Raw genomic sequence first — 6601 nt, 5'->3', positions numbered from 1 at the left:
GAAGTGTTGATGTAGTCTCAAATACCCCCATTGAACAGCCCATTCAAGTATGATGATAATACCAAAGAGCTCAGCCAGATAATTGGAAGTAACACCCAGCCCTATACTCATTGCTCCAACCACATTAACCTCATGATCCCTTGCAACAACACCAGCTCCAGCAGCACCCGGATTCCCGCGAGAAGCTCCATCGCAACGGCTCACCCAAATCTGGCACACTCCACCTGCATTCCACTGGTTCTAGTGTCTTTACCTTTCTATGGGAAACCTTTAAAAATTCCAAAACTTTTAAGTCTTTCACTATATTGTTCATGTGCCCTTTTAGACGCCTTGAGTATTCCATCACCTGATTAAAAACAGATTTTTGAAAGAAGCTCCAGCAAGCTCTTTTGTTTTCATAAACAAACCTATTTTTTTATCATGTTTACATTAGACTGTTTGGTGTTATTACTATGATTGCTTTGTTAAGTTCTAGTATTAGTCTAAGTACTAATGTAACTAACGTGTCACACCATAGAATGGAAAAATCCAGCCAACCTGCTGAAAACAACAAGAAGAAAAAGAATGTTAGGAAGAATAAGAATACGGAACCGGAAACGGAAGTGACTACGAATTACAAACAATGGAAAACTCGAGAGACTGAGAAATTATTGGAACTGTTGGTAGAAGCTACACTTGAGAAGAAGAAAGACACTAGTGGATGTTCGTGAACAAAGGGAGTTAGAATTTTATGGAGACCGTTAAATTGAAGGGAAAAAAATTATCTCGTTGCACAAAATAACATACTATTGATACAGAGATATGATCATTTTCATTTATTTTTTTCTTTTGATTAAAGATCAATGTTATTTGCAAATAAGGGTTTATTGTTTCTTAAAAGAGAATGAGTTAGGAGTGAACTCTCCCAAACTCCCTCTAATAAACTCTCTCAAACTCCCTACACTACCCCAAACTCCCTGAACTCAAAAGCACAAAACTCTCTCAAACTCCCAACACTCTCTCAAACTCTCTCAAAATCCCTGAGATTTAAAATACACTCAACTCCCCCGAAATCAATCGAGGACTAACCCCCTGGTAGAATTCAGATTAGGTAGTTAGTTACCTTGTTAAAGAATTAAAACCCAAGGTCAATTTATAAGTGAGACTAGAGCAAATATTACAGAATTATGTAAAACATATTAACTACTACTGTCTACTGTTTAGAATGGTTGAAACTAGTTTATGAAATCAATTAATGTGGCTAGACTAGTCAAGTGACACCTATTGTTTATATGTAGTCTTTTAGCTACGCATTTTATCAAACATGTCAACTGCACAAGCCATGATGTGGTCAGCTAAGGAAGTTTCTTTACGCTATACAGAGGAAAAAGTCAAACACACAGCATCGAGGATGCATAAACAGGTAAGGTAGAGACGGGGGTTATATAAACTTATTTTTGGTAAGTCCAAAATGAATTAATGAATAGCAAAATTACAAAGCAAAATAAGAAGCAAGAAAAGAGGTTAAAAAAACCCCAAAAATTTGCTACTTATTTGAAACGAAAATAAGATACATTTGGGTATTCAACTGAAATTAAAAAATCTGGTCTCCCAATATAATTAATGTCTTCCTTCCTCATTAGGAAGGGTACAACCTCGCTTTGCCATATTATCCGCTGCAAAATTCGCCACTCTATAAATGTGAATAAACAGTATATTCTCATAATTAGCAGAAACTTCCCTCCACCGTTGCAAACAAACCACGGAAGTGTTGATGTAGTCTCAAATACCCCCATTGAACAGCCCATTCAAGTATGATGATAATACCAAAGAGCTCAGCCAGATAATTGGAAGTAACACCCAGCCCTATACTCATTGCTCCAACCACATTAACCTCATGATCCCTTGCAACAACACCAGCTCCAGCAGCACCCGGATTCCCGCGAGAAGCTCCATCGCAACGGCTCACCCAAATCTGGCACACTCCACCTGCATTCCACTGGTTCTAGTGTCTTTACCTTTCTATGGGAAACCTTTAAAAATTCCAAAACTTTTAAGTCTTTCACTATATTGTTCATGTGCCCTTTTAGACGCCTTGAGTATTCCATCACCTGATTAAAAACAGATTTTTGAAAGAAGCTCCAGCAAGCTCTTTTGTTTTCATAAACAAACCTGTTGCGAGTCATCCACAGCTCTGACCTTATGACCAAAACAGTAACCAACCAAAGCTATTTTATTATGCTACTTCTACCTCGTGCAGCCTTGTACGCAGTACACAGATTTAGATGGGAATGCAGACCAAAAATATCACAGATCCAACTCCACGCCTTGACAGCAAAATCGCAATTCCACATCAAATGGTCTAACGTTTCTTCCTCCCTATTGCACAAACAGCATTTGTTCACAACTTGGAATTTAAAACGACTTTTAACCTTGTCAAGAGTAGCACAGGCTCCTCTAAGAATCTTCCAGTTCCTAGCGGCCAAAGCAGGGTGTATAGCAGGCCTCCATAAGAGATTCGCACCCTGTAGATTAGCATACTTCTTGTGAATTCAAGATTTCGCATAACTGACAGTAAAACTGCCAGAGAAATTGGGCTTCCAAACCCTGCGATCAACCCCAATCAATGGCGTTGGCAGATCCTCCTTAATGAAACCAGCATCTAACAAGGTATTTCGACAGTCCTCACTCAAATTCCAACCTTCATCATGCAACATATCACCCACCAGAACAGCACGATCAAGTGCATAATCTTCAAGCAATTCAGTAATAGCTACATCCCCTAACCAGACATCATAGTAAACAGAAGTACTACGACCATCACCAATTAGGACCTTAGAATTTTCCTCCACCAAGGAGTAGACCCATTTAATACCTGGATGAATAGAAGATTTCACATAATGAACCAACTTGGCATTCCTCATAAAGAATTTGGCTCGAAGAAAACGATCCCAAACCTTGTTAGAGTTACGGATTTTCCACCAAAGACTCATAAGAAGCGCCTTATTCAAAACACTCAACTCAGTTATACCCAAATTAACCACCTTCCTCGTAAGGAGCACAAATATTGTCATAGGCCACAACAAAAGACCTACTCACTTTAGAATCCCCAGACCATAAAAAATTTCGAATAGCGACTTCACACTCATGAACAAATTTCCTTGGCCATTTATAAACAGCCATATTATGAATCGAATAACTAGCTATCACGGATTTCACCAACACCACTCTATCTTGAAAAGAAAGCATCCTTCCTTTCCAACCCGCAAGTTTTTCCTTGATATTCTCAACAACATTAGCAACATGATGATATTTAATGGCACCAGGCATAACCTTAACCCTAAATAGCTATCCGGAAAAGCCGCAATGGGCATCCCCAGAAAATTAGAAATAGTAGATCTCCTATTCAACGAACCCCCACCATAATAAAGTTTACTCTTCTCTCGACTAACTGTTTGACCCGAAGCTCGTTGATATAAACCCAGCAAATCAACCATATTTCTCAAACTCTTCATGTTACCTTTACAGAAAATCATAATGCCACCAGCAAAAAAAAAAGATGGGTAGGAGCAATACCTTTTCTACTAACCATATGAGTCATCTTACCCTCGTGAAAGAGTTTAGAGATATTCCTGCTTAAACATCCTCAATTAACACAAAAATAAGAGGTGACAAAGGATCTCCCTGACGAAGCCCCCTATCAATGCTGAAGAAACCTTCCGGACTACCATTGACAAGAACCGAAATTCTAGCAGACTTGAGAATTTGGAGAATCCAGTCACACCAATTCTCAGAGAACCCATATCTTCGAAACACCTCCAAGATAAAAGACCAACTAACCGTATCAAAGGCCTCAGTTATATCAAGTTTTAACCCAACATTACCATCTTTCCGCTTAATCTGCGTTTCATTCACCATTTCTGACGCTAGACTAATATTCTCGTGAATATTTCTCCCTTTCATAAAAGCCACTTGCTCCTTAGAAATCAAGTTATCCAAAACACCACCAAGCCGAGTAGCTAATATCTTAGTAAAAATATTTAAAAAAAAGTTACTAAGACCAATCGGCCTAAAGTTTCGAAGAGTATTAGCACCTCTCTCTTTAGGCAAAAGCATCAGAAGACTAGAATTCACACCATGAGGAATGAATTTATTAGACCAACAAAACATAATAGCATTAACCAAATCCTCCCGGATAACCTCCCAACAATGCCTATAGAAAAAACCAGCAAAGCCATCCGGACCTGGTGCACTATCCGCACCCAGATCAAACACGGTTGCCTGAATCTCATCAAATGAAGGCAACTGATCCATCCTAGCACTCGCCTCAAGAGAAATAGTATTATGATCAATATCAAACGGAGCCTCAACGGGAGCTGACTCAACGGGGGTTATATAAACCACATCAAATTAAATTCAATTAAACAAGTTGAAACAAAGCTTATCTATTTCCAGGAAATTGTGGCTGCACTCTCATCTGCGATATCGAACTTGCACTACGAGATTTGGGCAGCGGGACTGAAGCTTTGAATTGAGCTGCGCAATCGAAGCTTGTGGAGCGAGATTTGACCCGTTGAAATATACACTGTATCTTTGATATTATTATCATATATATTGTGTATTCATTAGTTTATATTTTCGGTTATCTTGTTTCCTTTTATTATGCTGTAATCTTGTATAATAGTTTGTTGTAATCTCTTGGTTGAACAAAGTTGAATATATAGAAAACTATTCCAGAAACATCTGTGTCATGACTAACTTTGTCATGGCATCAGAGCCAGGTTCGATATGAAATCCATTTCCGCTGCAAATCAAAACCATAGTTGTGAGATATCATCAATATCCTTTTTCATATTGATCTTGTTTTTCTATTCACATATCCTAGTCCAAAAATCATGTTTCTATCATGTCTCGTGAAGATATCCAACCCATTATTGTCAAGCTAGATGGTACCAACTATAATCATTGGTCCTTTTTGATGAGAAGTTTTCTCAAAGGCAAGAGTATGTGGAAGTACATTGATGGCAAAGAGAAGTGTCATAAATCAAGCAGCAGCACTCAGGGTAAGGAGGCAACATCAAAAGATCCTATGGAAGAACGGGAAATCAACAATCATAAGATCCTCACTTGGATCGACAACAAAGTGATCGCTTCTATTACTATGCAGTTAACCAGTTTTGATGTAGCGAAAGAAGCGTGGGATTTTCTCGAAAAGAGGTACACTCAATCAATTTTGCTCAAAGGTATAAGCTCGAACAAGACATTCGTTTGTTTAAAAAACAACATGATCAGACTGTGACTGACTTTCATTCAGAGATATCACTTGTTTGGAACCAACTGGCTCTCATGGAACTAAAATGGACAACCGATATAGAGTTATGGCAGAAATATAGGGAAGAGTCTCGGCTTGTTCAATTATTGATGGTGTTAAGAGAATAATTTGAATCAGCTAGCGCGTCAATTCTTCATCGATCTCCTCTCCCAACAGTAGAAGTCGTACTTTCTGAACTTATTGCTAAAGAAACTCGTAAAGGAATCAAACCAGATGTTGCAACCGTGCTTGTTGTTCCTTCAAGTTTTAATTTTCAGAGAAATCCTTCATCCTATCGTGACTTGTCTCAAGTGCAGTGTCACAACTGTAAGAGTTTGGACATTTCGTAAAGAACTGCACACTGCACCCAAGTGTACCAGCACAAAACCTTGCTCAGAGTCTAACAAGTCAGAATAGCATACCAGCAGGCACACCTCAATGTAAGTATTGCAAGGCATTTGGACATACTGTGCATAATTATACGTCTGCATCTTCTAGAGATATGAGAGAAAAGAGAAGAAAAAATGTTGCTCCTTCGCAATTTGCTGGTCCTAACACTGCAGCACCATCATTGGAGCAATCGCATGAGCCAGTTGCAAACAAAAACCTTGATGAGATTCAGGAGATGCTTAAACAAGCACTCTCAATTGGTAACAATCCTACAGCAGTTGCTGCTCTCTCAGTTCCCTCAGGTATATTTACAACTGATTGGTTTCTAGATTCTGGTGCCTCAAATCATATGACATTCAATTATACACTTTTTGAGAGCATGCACCCTATTGTAACACCTAAAATCCACACAGCAGATGGATCAAACATAACTGCCAGCCATATTGGGCATGTTAAGTTTACATATAAGATACAAATACCGGATGTTCTATTTGTTCCTCAAATCAAGATGAATCTTATTTCCATCGGTCAGTTATGTAATCAAGGGTTTAACATCTTCTTCTTTTCATCTGGCTGTATTATACAGGATTCCAAGACAAAGAAGGCAGTTGGGATAGACCGTAGAGTTGGTCGCTTGTACCTGCTAGAATCTCTTGTTATTTCCAGACAACCAAAGAACTCTATTGTTGTAGCTGTTGGGTCCACTTCTTCCACTTCAGATTTCTCTCCTTTTATTTCTTGGCACACTAAGTTAGGCCATGTCTCTTTTTCCCGTCTCACATACTTCATCAATAAAGGATTACTAGGTAGTGTTCCTATAGACATAGATCCACATTGCATTGCTTGTAAACTTGGTAAATAATCTGCTCTTCCATTCAATAAAATTAATTATGTTTCTCATGCACCTTTTGATATTGTTCA

This window comes from Papaver somniferum, chromosome 10 (genome assembly GCF_003573695.1).
Source record: "Papaver somniferum cultivar HN1 chromosome 10, ASM357369v1, whole genome shotgun sequence".
In the NCBI taxonomy this organism is placed as follows: domain Eukaryota; kingdom Viridiplantae; phylum Streptophyta; class Magnoliopsida; order Ranunculales; family Papaveraceae; genus Papaver; species Papaver somniferum.
Note: the sequence above shows the minus strand (reverse complement) of the source record.